At 48.2% G+C, this 16,256-nt stretch overlaps 1 protein-coding gene across 1 annotated transcript in view; it reads right to left on the bottom strand.

The window, feature by feature from the left end:
• Positions 1–16,256, bottom strand: part of slc24a3 (solute carrier family 24 member 3) — a 382,506-nt gene that overhangs the window by 176,052 nt on the left and 190,198 nt on the right. The gene's annotated exons all lie outside the window — the stretch shown is intronic.

Here is a 16,256-nt window from a genome sequence, read left to right as displayed (position 1 = left end):
AATGTGCAAACTCCAGACAGACAGTTGCTTGAGGTGGGAATTGAACCCAGGTCCCTGGCACTGTGAGGCAGCAGTGCTAACCACTGAGCCACCGTGCTGCCCTTTGTGGATACATCTCTGCTGCAGCCTCACAAACTCACACCATTAAGAATACACTCCCTCCCGCCAAATTGACGGAGGACCTCTATAGAGCCCCAAAAGAAAACTGATTTGAGTCGACTGCTCCTGGCTGAAATTTTTAGATTACTTACAGTGTGGAAACAGGCCCTTCAGCCCAACAAGTCCACACCGACTCTCCAAAGAGTAACCCACTCAGACCCATTCCCCTATATTTACCCCTTCACCTAACACTATGGGCAATTTAGCATGGCCAATTCACCTAACCTGCACATCTTTGGACTGGGTGAGGAAACCCACGCAGACACGGGGAGAATGTGCAAACTCCACACAGACAGTTGCCTGAGGTGGGAATTGAACCCAGGTCGCTGGCGCTGTGAGGTAGCAGTGCTAACCACTGTGCCACCGTGCCACCCTATGTCTGCCAGCTAGCTCTTAGCACTTTCTTGGCACACAGTAACCTGTATCCTTGGCTGAACATTGAAAGGGATGTAGATATTGATTATTGATCACCTTTCAATACTCAGGAACACATTTAAAATGGTAAGTACAATTAAACATGTCCCAAAGAACTGAACTCTCCCCCACTGCCAATCTTTATCCAGCTCCACCCCCCATTTTGTTTTTGATGGTTATGACTTATTTCTTGGCCTTTCGAGCTGTCGCACAGAGAATGTATTTCCAACGTGGAATGGGTGGAAGGCCGGTTGGTGTGTCGCTGGGTGCCAGTGCCTGGGAGGTGGAGCGGCAACTCCACAAAGTGCCTCATTCATCAGGGATGAAGGCTGCATTCCACCACAAACCATGCTAGGCAGAAACAGAACTCTGAAAATAGCAGAAGAACCAATGCCCTCAAGGCACTTAGAGAGGGGTGGGCACAGCAGGGGCTACAAGAATACAAGACCACAAGAAACAGGAACAGGAGGAGGCTATTCAGCCCCTTGAGTCTACTCCACCATTCAACAAGATGACATTCTCCTTGTGTGTTCTCTTTCCCTTTCCCCATAATCCTGGACTCCCCTTCTCATTAAGAATCTTAAATATATCCAAGGACTCTGCCACCAAATCTCTCTGTGGTAAGGAATTCCAAACACTCAACCACTGAGAGAAAAAAAATCCTGCTTATCTCAATCTTAAATTGGTGCCACTTTATTCTGAGACTGTGCCCTCTGTTCCCAGACTCTCCCATGGAGGGGAAGCACCTTCTCAGCATTTACGTTGTCAAGCCCCTTAAGAAACCTGTATGTTACAATGAGATCACCTCTCACTCCTTGAAAACTACAGTGAGTAGATTCCCAACATTGGTTGGATTTTAGTTCATAGGACAATCCCTCCATACTCGGGCAGGGGGACATCCTAATGAACCTCTTCTAAACTGCCTCCAATGAAATAATATCTTTGCTAAAGTTACCTGATGAAGGAGCGGCGCTCTGAAAGCTAGTGCCTCCAAATACACCTGTTGGACTATAACCTGGTGTTGTGTGATGTTTAACTTTGTCCATGCCCGTCCATTACCGGCTCCCCCCCACATCATGGCTACCGTCTTTGCTAAAGTGAGGGGACCAAAACTGCTCACAGTACTCCAGGAGTGATGGAACGTTTCACATCCCCCTTCATAACCATTTTCAATTCATCTCTCCCTGGTTCTCTGCACCTTTTTGGTTTCAGTTATTGTTCACTGCGCCTCTAAAGAGAAAGGAAAAATAAATGGAGAGAACCTAACTGTACGTTGTTCCTTGGGTGATCTCAAGACTGACCAAAAGTGCTGGAGATCCAATTGAGCGCATACATTATTTATAGCATGAGTCCTTTTGTTAATATTTACTGAGGATAGGAAGTCAAGATGATGGAAATCAAATGGCAATGGGGTGTGAGCGGGCTGAGTCCAGGAGACAAACATTTCAACTGAAGACAGTTTCTGAGGGACGAATGGAACAAAGAGACTGAGAATTGCTGCAGTGATTCTCTCTCTCTCTCTCTCTCAGCGTCATAAACCACTCAAATTAAACAGCTTGGAAACGATAAAATAAAATGCAATTATATTTATTGTCGCTCATAATAGTTTATATGATGACTGTTTCACGTCTAATGTTTATTAAAACAGTGGCTCCATCATGAATCGCAACATTCCAGTTCACGTATGGTGCCGGCCAGTCCGGAGAGGCTTACAAAACAAAAAGTAACTACGTTTTCTCAAACAAAAATCAAATCTCCAAGGTGCCGCAGTGAGCAAACCTGGGAGAGGAAATAAAATCGAACCGTTAGAAAATTGAGCTGAGACAATTTTGAACGCGTTTGCTGACATGCTTGGGAACAAAGGAATTGATGAGCGATAGTGACGCTGTTGCTGGGAACGTGGTCATTGTTTCTGGGGTTGGGGGGGGTGCCTGGAAACTGCCGGGAGGTGCCAGTTTCCACTGAGCGGTCCTCCCCCTCCCCTCACTGGGTGATCAAAATGACCATTGCTCCTGAGTGACCACTCTGTGAACCACTGAACAGCCACCCTTCTCCAGACGGCAAACTTCATCGGACTCCCCTCGTGATGTCCTCGTCTTGCCATTTTCCTTCCTCTCCCACCAATATATTTCCCCCCTCTCCCCACAATCAAGACCCTTTCTCAACCCGTTGTCAACAGGCTGAGAAAATTCATGTCTGTTCAAGTTCCACTTGGCGTGGGAAGGCAGCGGCCTTGGAGGATTCATACGGTGGGGATTGGAGTGAGGATGGGTTGAAGACAGGCTATCGTGATAAAAGCTTAAATACAGGTCAAGGTCCACAACAGTTATGCACTGTTACAGAAACCTTTCAGTGTGCAAGTAGGCCATTCGACCCATTGAGTCCACACCAACGCTCCAAACAGCATCCCACCCACAGCCACCCTCCTGACCTATAACCTCATATTTCCAATGACTAACCCATTTAGCAATTTAGCACAGTCAATCCACCTAACCTTGCACATTTTTGGACTGTGGGAGGGAACTGGAGCACCCAGAGGAAACCCACGCAGACACAGGGCGAATGTGCAAACGCCACACAGACAGTCGCCCGAGGCTGGAATCAAACCCGGGTCCCTGGCGCTCCCTAAATGCAGACCCCCCCACTCTGCTTTCCAAAGCCACAGCTGCTATCTCTCACAGACCTGTTTCCTGCCATTCCCATCCACACTGGGAGTGCAGCCACCACCTGGAAATGACTCTGTCAGGAACGGAGACTGTTCCTATCTCCCGGAAGGTGGTGATGTTGCTGTTTATGTGGAAAGGAAATGGGAAAGGAGTGGAGGGGCAAAGTAGGCAGTTAAAGAGATATAAAGGGGGATAGTAATGGCAATAGGTACAGACTGACTTTAAAGAAGTCCTGTCCATTGTGAACCAGAGTCCATATGAGGGGCAGATGCTGTTCCATCAGAAGTAAAACTGAACAAACCAGTTTAATCTGGTATGGGTTTCATTATTTCATGACAAACAAAAATAAATGCCCCTCTCATCTCCACATATCTTGAACTGAACTCATTTCCACATACCTCGATACTGTCCTATTCCCCCCGGTTCAGGAACTCCCTACATATGCTTGGGACACCACCCACATCCTCCACCTGCTCCAAGACCTTTGTTTCCCCGGCCCCCAATGCCTCATCTTCACCATGGACATCCAGTCCCTATACAGCTCCATCCACCATGACAAGGGCCTCCAAGCCCTCTATTTTCTCCTCTTCCGGCATCCCCACCAGTACCCTTCCACTGACACTCTCATTTGTTTGGCTGAACTGGTCCTCACCCTCAATAATTTCTCCTTTGAATCCTCCCACCTCCTCCAGATGAAAGGGATAGCCATGGGCACCCACATAGGCCCCGGCTATGCCTACCTCTCTGTCAGTTACGTGGAACAGTCCATCTTCCACAGTCACATCGGCACCACTCCCCACCTTTTCCTCCATTACACTGTTGACTGTATCAGTGCCACCTCGTGCTTCCACAAAGAGGTTGAGCAGTTCATCAACTTCACCAACACGTTCCACCCCAACCTTAAGTTCACCTGGACCTTCTCGGACACCTCCCTCCCCTTCCTGGACCTCTCCACCTCGATCAACACAGACATCTTCTACAAACCCACCGACTCCCACAGCTACCTGGACTACACCTCTTCTCACCCTACCTCCTGTAAAAATGCTATCCCTTATTCCCAATTCCTTTGCCTCCGTCGTATCTACTCCCAGGACGACCAGTTCCACCACAGAACACACCAGATGACCTCCTTCTTTCAAGACCACAAGTTCCCCTCCCACTTGGTTGATGATGCCCTCCAGCACATCTCATTCACTTCCCGCACCTCCACCCTCGAACCCCACCCCTCTAACAGCAACAAGGACAGAGCCCCGCTCCTCAACTTCCACCCCACCAACCTCCGCATACATTGTATCATCCTCCGCTATTTCCGCCACCTACAAACAGACCCCACCAGCAGTGATATATTTCCCTCCTCAACCCCATCTGCTTTCTGTAAAGACCACTCCCTCCGCGACTCCCTTGTCAGGTCCAGGCTCCCCACCAACCCACCCTCCCGTCCTGGCACCTTCCCCTGCCACCGCGGTAATTGCAAAACCTGCGCCCGCACCTCGCCCCTCACCTTCATCCAAGGCCCCAAAGGAGCCTTCCACAATCATCAGAGCTTTACCTGCACTTCCACACATGTCATTTACTGTATCCATTGCTCCCAATGTGGTCTCCTCTACTGGGGACACAGGATGCCTACTCGCAGAGTGCTTCAGAGAACATAATTGGGACACCCACATCAACCAATCCCTACGCCCCATGGCCAAACATTTCAACTGCCCCTCCCACTCCACCAAGGACTTGCAGGTTCTGGGCCTCCTACATCGCCACTCCCTAACCACCCGACGCCTGGAGGAAAAATGTCTCATCTTCCCCCTTGGGACCCTCCAACCCCATGGCATCAATGTCGACTTCACCAGTTTCCTCATTTCCCCTCCTCCCACCTTATCCCAGTTCCAAACTTCCAACTCGGCACTGCCCTCATGAACTGTCCTACCTGTCCATCTTCCTTCCCACCTATCCACCCCAACCTCCTCTCCGACCTATCACCATTACCCCCACCTCCATCCACTTATTGCACTCTCAGCTCCTTTCCCTCCAGCCCCACCCTCCTCCCTTTATCTCTCCACTCTCTTGGCTCACAAGCCTCATTCTTGATGAAGGGCCTTTGGCTGAAACGTCAACTCTCCTGTTCCTCGGATGCTACCTGACCTGCTGTGCTTTTCCAGCACAACACTTTCGACTCTAATCACCAGCATCTGCAGTCTTGACTTTAGCCTTTGAATCATCTTTGTCCAGTGCCCTTTAGGGAAGGGAAAGTGCCATCCTTCCCTGGTCTGGCCAACCACCTGACTCCAGACCCTGGGCAATATGGTTGACTCCTAACTGCCCTCTGCAATGGCTGAGGATGGCACTCAGTGGTCACTGAAAGGTAATAAGATTTGGGCAATGCCCACATCTGGTGGATGAAATAATTTGAAAAGGTTGCTCAACCTTTTGTGTTACCCCTGGGTTGGCACGGTGGCTCAGTTGATAGCACTGCTGCCTCACAGCGCCAGGAATCCACAAGATGAGATGGACAGCAGGGTTTTGGATGATCTCAGTTTTACAGAGGGTGGAGTGCTGCAGACCAGGAAGATATTGGAATGGTGAAGACTGGAGCTAATGAAGGCATGTGTGAAAGCTTCAAGAGCAGATGAGCTGAGACAGGAGCAAAGGGACCTGGGTTCAATTCCAGCCTCGGGTGACTGTGTGGAGTTTGCACATTCTCCCCGTGTCTGGGTGCTCCAGTTTCCTCCCGCAATCCAAAGGTGTGCAGGTCAGGTGGATTGGCCAGGCTAAATTGCCTGTAGTTTTCAGGGATGTGTAGGTTAGGTGTATTATTCAGGGTTCAATATAAGATAATAGGGTGGAGGAGTGGGTCTGGGTGGGTTGCTGTTCGAAGGGTTGGTGTGGACTTGTTGGGCCGAAGGGTCTGTTTCCACACTGTAGGGATTCTATGATGATTCTCCAAAACAGAAGGTAATTTCCATGGTAGCACTCAGAAGACAAGCCCTCAGGACATTCATCAATGTAGCACTTTTTCCTCTCAGTTCCTTTGACCATTTGTTCGGGAAATCACGGGAGCTATCTTTAAAAAGCTGAGAGTTAAGAATCATTGTCCAAAGTGAGGTGGATTGGCCACGCTAAATTGCCCACAGTTTCCAGAGAAGTGCAGGCTGGTGGATTAGCCATGGGGAAACATAGGGTTACAGTGATAGGGTAGGGGTCATGGGATGCTCTTCAAAAGGTCAGTGGGGACCTGATGGGCCGAATAACCTGCTTCCACCCCCGTACAGAATCTATGACTGGCAAGGGTGGCAATTGTGGGTGATCAATGGTGTTTGGGGGCTGGGGACAGCGTTTGAGGGTGGGATATTTTGAAATTTGCAGGCAAACATCCGACCAGAGTTGGCCACTGTATCCGCGCCTCCACTCATGTTTATTTTTGATTGCGTGCCTTTTCTCGGAGTCTTAGCTTTTTCGTTATTAAAAGAGAGATAGAAGCAATAAATCTTTTGAGCTGCTCATGACGAGTGAGAGTACAAATCATTGCTGCATTACCCAATGGATAATGAACTCGGAGTGATTTATAAACACAATGAAGAGTTATGGAAGACTTGATTACAAAAGCAATGTCTCCTTAACTTTATTTCCTTGAATTACCAGCACTCTGAAGGCACAAGCGACATAAGAAGAGAGAAAAAAAATGACGGGTATTCCAGCTCACTGGCAGGTTCTAAACACTGCCTGTGCAGGCCAAAGAAGATACCATCGGTTTTATTAAAACCGTTTTGTTTTCCTCCACTTCACACTCCCGCTGGCTGCAATTATCACTTACTCTTCTCCATGTTTTTTAAGATCATATCTCCCTGACAGAGGAGTGCTGACAGAGTTGATAAAGCCTATGTGCTGTGCTAATGACACATCCAAACCAGGGATGTTCCATATGCTGAGCTGATCTCCAAAACTAAACAGAGATAAAGCATCCCAGCTTAGTGCCTCACACCCAATCACTATTCTGCAGTGTCCATTAAAAACCGACTAATATTGGATGGAGACTGTTATATATTATACCAATGTGCTGGTCTCTCTTGTGTCAAACATCAACCAGTGAAGGATTAGAGTCATAGAATCCCGACAGTGTGGAAGCAAGCCATTCGGCCCATTGAGTCCACACCGCCCTCCAAATTGCACCCCCCCCCCCACCCTATCCCTGTAGCCCTGCATTTCCCATGGATAGGAGAAAGTGAGGACTGCAGATGCTGGAGATCAGAGCTGAAAATGTGTTGCTGGAAAAGCACAGCAGGTCAGGCAGCATCCAAGGAGCAGGAGAATCGACGTTTCAGGCATGAGCCCTTCTTCAGGAATGAGGAAAGTGTGCCAAGCAGGCTAAGATAAATGGTAGGGAGGAGGGACTTGGGGGAGGGGCGTTGGAAATGCGATAGGTGGAAGGAGGTTAAGGTGAGGGTGATAGGCCAGAGTGGGGGTGGGGGCGGAGAGGTCAGGAAGAAGATTGCAGGTTAGGAAGGTGGTGCTGAATTCGAGGGTTGGGACTGAGACAAGGTGGGAGGAAGGGAAATGAGGAAACTGGAGAAAACTGAGTTCATTCTTTGTGGTTGGAGGGTTCCTAGGCGGAAGATGAGGCACTCTTCCTCCAGCCGTCGTGTTGCTATGGTCTGGCAATGGAGGAGTCCAAGGACCTGCATGTCCTTGGTGGAGTGGGAGGGGGAGTTGAAGTGTTGAGCCACGGGGTGGTTGGGTTGGTTGGTCTGGGTGTCCCAGAGGTGTTCTCTGATATGTTCCGCAGGTATGCGGCCTGTCTCCCCAACATCGGGTGCAGCAGATGCAGTAAATGATGTGTGTGGAGGTGCAGGTGAATTTGTGGTGGATATGGAAGGATCCCTTGGGGCCTTGGAGGGAAGTAAGGGGGGAGGTGTGGGCGCAAGTTTTGCATTTCTTGCGGTTGCAGGGGAAGGTGCCGGGAGTGGAGGTTGGGTTGGTGGGGGGTGTGGACCTGACGAGGGAGTCACGGAGGGAGTGGTCTTTTCAGAACGCTGATAGGGGAGGGGAGGGAAATATATCCCTGGTGGTGGGGTCTGTTTGGAGGTGGCGGAAATGACAACGGATGATACGCTGTACATGGAGGTTGGTGGGGTGGTAGGTGAGGACCAGTGGGGTTCTGTCCTGGTGGCGGTTGGAGCAGCGGGGCTCAAGAGCGGAGGAGCGGGAAGTGGAGAAGATGCGGTGGAGAGCATCGTTGACCACGTCTGGGGGAAATTGCGGCCCTTGAAGAAGGAGGCCATCTGGGTTGTACGGTTTTGGAACTGGTCCTCCTGGGAGCAGATGCGGCGGAGACGAAGGAATTGGGAATATGGGATGTCGTTTTTACAGGGGGCAGGGTGGGAGGAGGTGTAGTCTAGGTAGCAGTGAGAGTCAGTCAGTTTATAATAAATGTCCATGTTGATTCAGTCGCCCGAGATAGAAATGGAGAGGTCTAGGAAGGGGAGGGAGGAGTCTGAGACGGTCCAGGTAAATTTGAGGTTGGGGTGGAAAGTGTTAGTAAAGTGAATGAACTGTTCAACCTCCTCATGGGAGCACGAGGTAGCGCCGATACAGTCATCGATGTAGCGGAGGAAAAGGTGGAGGGTGGTGCCAGTGTAGCTGCAGAAGATGGACTGTTCCACATATCCTACGAAGAGGCAGGCATAGCTGGGGCCCATGTGGGTGTCCATGGCTACTCCTTTGGTTTGGAGGAAGTGGGAGGTTTGGAAAGAGAAGTTGTTCAGGGTGAGGACCAGTTCAGTCAGTCGAAGGAGGGTGTCAGTGGAAGGGAACTGGTTGGTACGGCGGGAAAGGAAGAAGCGGAGGGCTTTGAGTCCTTCGTGACGGGGATGGAGGTGTACAGGGACTGGATGTCCATGGTGAAGGTAAGGCGTTGGGGACCGGGGAAGCGAAAATCATGGAGGAGGTGGAGGGCATGGGTGGTGTCCCGAATGTAGGTGGGGAGTTCTTGGACTAAGGGGGACAGGACCGTGTTGAGGTATGCAGAGATGAGTTCGGTGTGTTTCCCATGGATAATCAACCTAACCTACACATCCCTGAACACTATGGGTAATTTAGCGCAGCCAATCCACCTAACCTGCACATCTTTGGATTGTGGGAGGAAACCAGAGCACCCAGAGGAAACCCACACAGACCCGGGGAGAATGTGCATCTCCACACAGACAGTCGCCCGAGGCTGGAATCGAACCCGGGTCCCTGGTGCTGAGGCAGCAGTACTGGCATACCTCCAGCACCGGAAGCAGGCTTTCAAATATATGCAGAAAGTGCTAGAAGCATCTCGCCAAAGAGTAACTCCTCAATCTCACTCCTGTGTGCAGCTAGAACAGAGAACCAGAATCAATGCAACACAGGAGGTCACTTGGCCAGTTGTGTCTGTACCATACCTCTAAGTGAGCAAGGTCACACATCCCCACTCTGCCACCTTTTGCTGAAATGGCCTCCAAATCCTGTCTCTTCATTTAGTTATTCAAAGTCCCCTTTGGAGGCCTCAATTGAATCGTCCTTCCACCACACTCTCAGGCAGAGACTTCCCGATCCTGACCACTGGCCCAAACAACATTTTGACTTTAAAATCTTTACTCTTGCTTTCAAATCTCTCCATGGCCTCAGCTCTCCAAAATCTGCAACTCCTTCCAGTCCCACAACCGTTCAGATATCAACGTTCAGTTCTGGCCTCACAAACCTCCCTGATATTAATTGGACTGACATTGACCCACTGGGTGTAACCTTGCCTTCAGGTCTCTGGGCTTGAAGGCCTGAATTTCCTCCTTCAGGCTCCCTAAAGCTTGCCTTCTTTCTTTGCTTGTTAATAAACTGCCTCTTTGACCAACCTTTTGGTCACCTGATGATGTCATTAGATGGTCATTTTTTGTTTTATGGTGCTTATGAAGTGCCTGGCACATTTTCTTGCAATAAGGATGCTGCATAAGCTGTTGTTGGTGAAGATCTATTCTGCTCACTGCACAGAAGGTTTTCCTGAACTGAATATAGCCCTGAGGGGTGTACGGCTACATTACCCCCACCTCCATCCACCTAGCGCCCTCTCAGCTACCAGTTCCACCCTCCTCCCATTTACATCTCCACCCCCAAGGCTCCCAGCCTCATTTCTTATGAGGGCCTTTCGCCTGGAACATCGATCTTCCTGTTCCTCGGATGCTGCCTGACCTGCTGTGCTTTTCCAGCGCCACACTCTCAACTCTAATCTCCAGCATCTGCAGTCCTCACTTTCGCTTAGTGTGGCTATATTACGTTGACTCAAATATTCCAACAGGGATCCACCTGAAAATCCAACATCACGGAGGGTGGTTAGAAGCACAAGATAAAATTCTTATTCCTTACTGCAAAACAAAAATAAATCTGCTGCTGTGCTACCTAACAGAAGAGTAAAATGGCTTTAATCTATACATCTTTATGGATGACTCAGTGGTAAACACTGCTGCACCAGGGACCTGGGTTCGATTCCACCCTGGGGTGCCAGTGTGGAGTTTGCACATTCTCCCCGTGTCTGTGTGGGATTCCTCTGGATGCTCCAGTTTCCTCCCACAGTCCAAAGATGGGCAGGTTAGGTGGATTGGCCATGCTAAGTTGCTCACAGTATCCAGGCATGTGCAGGCTAGGTACATTAGCCATGGGAAAGGCAGGGTTAGGATGGAAGACTAGGCCTGGTTGGATGCTCTTTGGAGGGTCAGTGTAGACTTAATGGACTGAATGGATTAGTGGTGCTGGAAGAGCACAGCAGTTCAGGCAGCATCCAAGTAGCTTCGAAATCGACGTTTCGGGCAAAAGCTCTTCCAGCACCACTAATCCAGAATCTGGTTTCCAGCATCTGCAGTCATTGTTTTTACCACCTTAATGGACTCTTTTCACACCATAGGGATCATGTCCAACATAACAGAGACCTGATAGCAAATTGGCCAGGAATAACTTTGCTCTCTGAATACTAACTATCACCGTCTGTAGATGCACAGATCTCGGTTAAAGGTTAATCCCTGCCCTTAGATACAGGGAGGGTCCCAATTTGTTTCTGTATAAGTTCATCGACCTCAGTTTAAAAAAAGCAATGTAACAGGCTGTGGTTTTGTTACATAAAGTGAATACAGCTCAGTTACACAGAACCTTCGTCACAAAATGGCTACCATTTTAGGTACGATAAGGGCGTTAATTGGCTTTTAGATAAGCAGGTGAATGTTCAAGGAATGGAGGGATAGGGACCAAGGACAGGCAGAAGGGGATTAGCTTACTTTGACGTCATGTTTGGCACAACATCGTGGACCGAATGGCCTGTTCCTGTGCTTTACTGTTCTATGTCCTACTGCTTTATAAGAGATGTAATAGGCCAATTGCGCACATTTTACTAATCACCTTATCAAATCAGATTTTAATTGTGCTTCATTGCTTTTCAAACTGGGCAATCCGCGTTGTTCAAAAAGTACAGGAAGACGCATAATTTATTAGATCCAGTGACACAACACTCTGCTTTTGTGGGGATGAAGGGAAATCTGACACCAGAGCTTTCATGCAGTGTGTTAGGTCCCCAGTTTTGATAAAAAAAAAGGTTCCATCAATATGGCTCAAAAACACCAAGCACCGATCAAATGGGCCGTATGTTTGATTTCACAGTATAAACTTCTAAAATAGGTCTCGTGTGAACATGACAGAACTGGAATACACCATATTGTGAGGTGGTTTGCACATGTTGGGAGGAAGGGGACAAACAAGCATCAACTTAAGCTGAATTATTCGAGACAGACTGTGGACCTCAGTGTGGCCTAGTGAAGTACTCTTTAAGCAATGACTCAAAAGCAGCTTAACCTACTTCCGCTTTCCTGCGTGACGCGCAATGCAAACATGCCACAGTCATTTCAGCTCAAAATGCACCCCCTGCTGCCGCCCCATCAACAGTCCTGGAGAGCTGTGTTCTCAGCTTCACCCAGCACAACGTCACTGCCCATCTGCAGGCTGGCATTGAGCACGCAGCAGCTTGACAATTGAGTCGCTGACAGCTGTGTGCCCCATCGCACACGAACTGCAACATAATAAGCACAAGAGTGTGAGGAACAAATCGAGTAGGATTCACTGAATAAGCAAAGGATGTGTGGTTCAAGAAGATGGCTTACCACTACATTCTCAAGGGCAACTAGGGACGGGCAATAAATGAAACAAATACCTAACCATTCCAATCCCATTTTCCAGCGCTTGCTTTGCATGGCTTGGCCTTCTTAGTTTCTCGACGCATGACACTGAGGAGCTGGTGCTTGTGTTAGCTGTCAAACCCATTGTTTCTGAAATGGATTCAGTACACAGAACGACTCCCTCACTGTATCAGGCGATGCAGTTGCTAAGGACACTGTGCTTTCACCTACACTGATTACCTCCTTCCTTTTCAGAAACATTTTTTTTAACCACTCATCAAGGTTTGGCCATCTTTGGCAAGTCTGGCATTCGATACCATCCCAATTGCCTTTGAAAGGCGGTGATAGTGAACTGTCTTCTTGAACTGCCGCAGTCCATCTGGTTGTGGATACGCCCCTATAAGTGTCATTGCGGAGGGAGCTTCAGTATGTTGGCCCAGCAACAACGAAGGAACGGCAATATCTTATGTTGAGAGGCTTAGAGAGGAACTTGCAGGTGGTGGTGTTCCCAAGCATTTGCTGCCCTTGTCTTTCTAAGTGGCAGAGGTGCCAAAGGAGTTTCTGCAGTGCATCTATTAAAGGGTACAATGTCCTCAGCACTGCCCTCAGTTGATCATTTTTTGCCAACTCTTCCTCAGTGTTCTCTTAGATCGTCCCCATCCTTCACCTTCCACTGCCTTCAGCAATGCTCATGCACAAAGTTGATGATCACTCCTATCTCATCGACCTTCATTTGCTTCAGTCACCCGCCATCTCAAATTTGATGTCATCACTCTTGTGTTGAAATCCCTTGTGGCCACACCTACTGTTACCTCCTCCAGAACTTGCGATGCCAAGACATGCAAGACAAATGCTGGAAAATGGTACTGGAACAGTAACGTGTTTGTTTCATCTGTTGCCCGTCCCGAGTTGCCCCTTGAGAAAGTGGGGGTGAGCTGCCTTCTTGAACCGCTGCAAGTCCACCTGCTGTGGGTTGACCCACAATGCCCTTCGGTAGGGAATTCCAGGATTTTGACCCAGCGACAGTGAACGATATATTTCCAAGTCAGGATGGCGAGTAGCCTGGAGGGGAACATGGAAGCGGTAATGTTACCAAGTATCTGCTGTCCTTGTCCTCCTAGATGGAAGTGGTCATGGGTTTGGAAGGTATTGTTAATGATTCTTGATGAATGTCTGTAGTGCGCCTTGTAGATAGTATACAATGTGGCTACTGAGTGTGGGTGGTGGAGGGAGTGGATACTTGTGGATGTGGTGCTAGTCAAATGGACTGCTTTGTCCTGGACGGTGTCAAGATTCTTGACTGTTGTTGGGGCTGCACTCATCCAGGCAGTTGGGGAGCATTCAATCACACACCGGACTTGTGCCTTGTAGATGGTGAACATTTTTTCGGGAGTCAGGAAATGAATTACTCACTGTAGTATTTGTGACCTGTAGAGGCTTGATGGGCCAAAAGACCTTTTTCTGTGCTGTAGACCTCCATAACGCTATGATTATGACTTCAATTCAAGCCAACCAATCTTCCAATGTCCCAGAATGCTAACCACCTGAGGATTATTGGACAGGCAACAAGACAATCAGGGGGCCCATTGCCTTCTGTCAATAGAATATCAGCATGGTGGCTCAGTGGTTAGCATGACTACCTCACAGCACCAGGGACCCAGGTTCAATTCCAGCCTCGAGTGACTGGGTGGAGTTTGCACATTCTCCCCGTGTCTATGTGGGTTTCCTCTGGGTGCCTTGGTTTCCTCCCACAATCCAAAGATGTGTAGGTTAGGGTGAATTGGCCATGCTAAATTGCCCATAGTGTTTGGGGACGTGTAGGTCAGGTGTAAATGTAAAGTAATAGGGTAGGGGGAATGGGTCTGGGTGGGTTACTCTTCAGAGGGTTGGTGTGGACTCGTTGGGCTGAAGGGCCTGTTTCCACACTATATGGATTCTATGAATTAAATGCTTCCTGTATGGGCTAAGGAGATATTTACCGTCTTCTTCCAAATGTCAATTATAATTGAACATTACTGAAGAGTAATAGTTATAACACTGGTTACACAATCCAAAGAATGCAAGCATTAAATCCAAGCTTTGGCAGTGAAGAATTTGAATAAATGATTTATTTTCAAAGTCTGATACCTGCAAAAGTGACAACAAAGTCAGTGAGTTGTCGAACCTCAATTGGTTCAGGAATGTGCTTGGGGGACAGAAACCTGCCATTCTCACCCGGTCTGGCCAACGTGACTTCAATCCAGAGGGGGAAGAGTCAGAGGGTCAGAAGAGATGTACAGCACGGAAACAGACCCTTCAGTCCAACTTGTCCATGCTGACCAGATATATACTGAATTAATCTAGTCCTATTTGTCAGCATTTGGACCACATCCCTCTGTACCCTTCCTATTCACATACCCATCCAGATGCCTTTTAAATGCTGTAATTATACCAGTCTCCACCACTTCCTCTAGCAGCTCATTCCATACACGTACCACCCTCTACATGAAAACATTGCCCCTTAGGTCCCTTTTATATCTTTCCCCTCTTACCTTAAACCTATGCCCTCTAGTTCCCGACCCCAGGGAAAAGACCTTGGCTATACACCCCATCTATGGCCCTCAACAATTTATAAGCCTCTGTAAGGTCACCCCTCATCCTCCAACACTCCAGGGAAAACAGTTCCAGCCTTTTCAATCTGTTCCTATAGGACAAAACCTACAACCCTGGCAACATCCTCGTAAACCTTTTCTGAACCTTTCAAGTTTCACAACATCCTTCCGATAGGAGGGAAACCACAAGTGCACGCTGTTTTCCAAAAGTGGCCTAACCAATGTCCTGTACAGCCGCAACATGACCCCCCAACACTTACACTTGATGCTCTGTCCAATAAAGGAAAACATACAAAATGCCTTCTTCACTGTCCTGTCTATCTGCGACTCTACTTTCAAGGAGCTATGAACCTACACTTCTAGGTCTCTTTGTTCAGCCCCGGGACCTTACCATTAAGTGCATAAGTCTTGCTCTGATTTGCCTTTCCAAAATACAGCACCTTGCATTTATCTAAATTAAACTCCATCTGCCATTCGTTGGCCCATTGGCCCATCTGGTCAAGATCCTGTTGTAATCTGGGGTAACCTTTTTCGCTGTCCACTACGTCTCCAATTTTGGTGTCATCTGCAAACTTACTAACCATACCTCCTACGTTCACCACCATTCTCTGTCTTCTACCTTTGAGCCAGCTCTGTATCCAAATAGCTAGGTCTCTCTGCAGTCTATGTGATCTAACCTTGCTAACCATGAGGAACCTTGTCAAATGCCTTAGTGAAGTCTATACAGATCACATCTACTGCTCTGCCCTCATCAATCCTCTTCGTTACTTCTTCAAAAAACTCAATCAAGTTAGTAAGTTACAATTTCCCACACACAAAGCCATGTTGACTATCCCTAATCAGTCCTTGCCTTTCTAAGTACATGTAAATTCTGTCCCTCAGGATTCTTTCCAACAACTTGCCAACCACCAATGTCAGGCTCACTGGTCTATAGTTCCCTGGCTTTTCCTTACCCCTTTTCTTAAATAGTGGCACTACGTTAGCCAACCTCCAGTTTTGATCTTAACCAATTTTATCAAACGAGGGTTGAGAATAAATGTTGGCCTCGCCAATGATGTCTACATTGCAAGAGCAAAGAATGAAAATAAAGTTAAAAATCTGCAATTAATATCATGGGATTATGAACAACTGGGTCAACCAAATTCAGACTTTACTTCATGAGGTTATAATTGTTTTTAAGCATTAGCCATATTTGGCAATTCACAATCAGACCAATTCTCGTCCCCGTGAAAGTTGCAAACTTGTGATCTTTCATGCAATGT

The sequence above is a fragment of the Chiloscyllium punctatum genome, chromosome 11 (genome assembly GCF_047496795.1).
Source record: "Chiloscyllium punctatum isolate Juve2018m chromosome 11, sChiPun1.3, whole genome shotgun sequence".
Lineage (NCBI taxonomy): Eukaryota > Metazoa > Chordata > Chondrichthyes > Orectolobiformes > Hemiscylliidae > Chiloscyllium > Chiloscyllium punctatum.
Note: the sequence above shows the minus strand (reverse complement) of the source record. Positions and strands in the feature narration are given on the sequence as shown.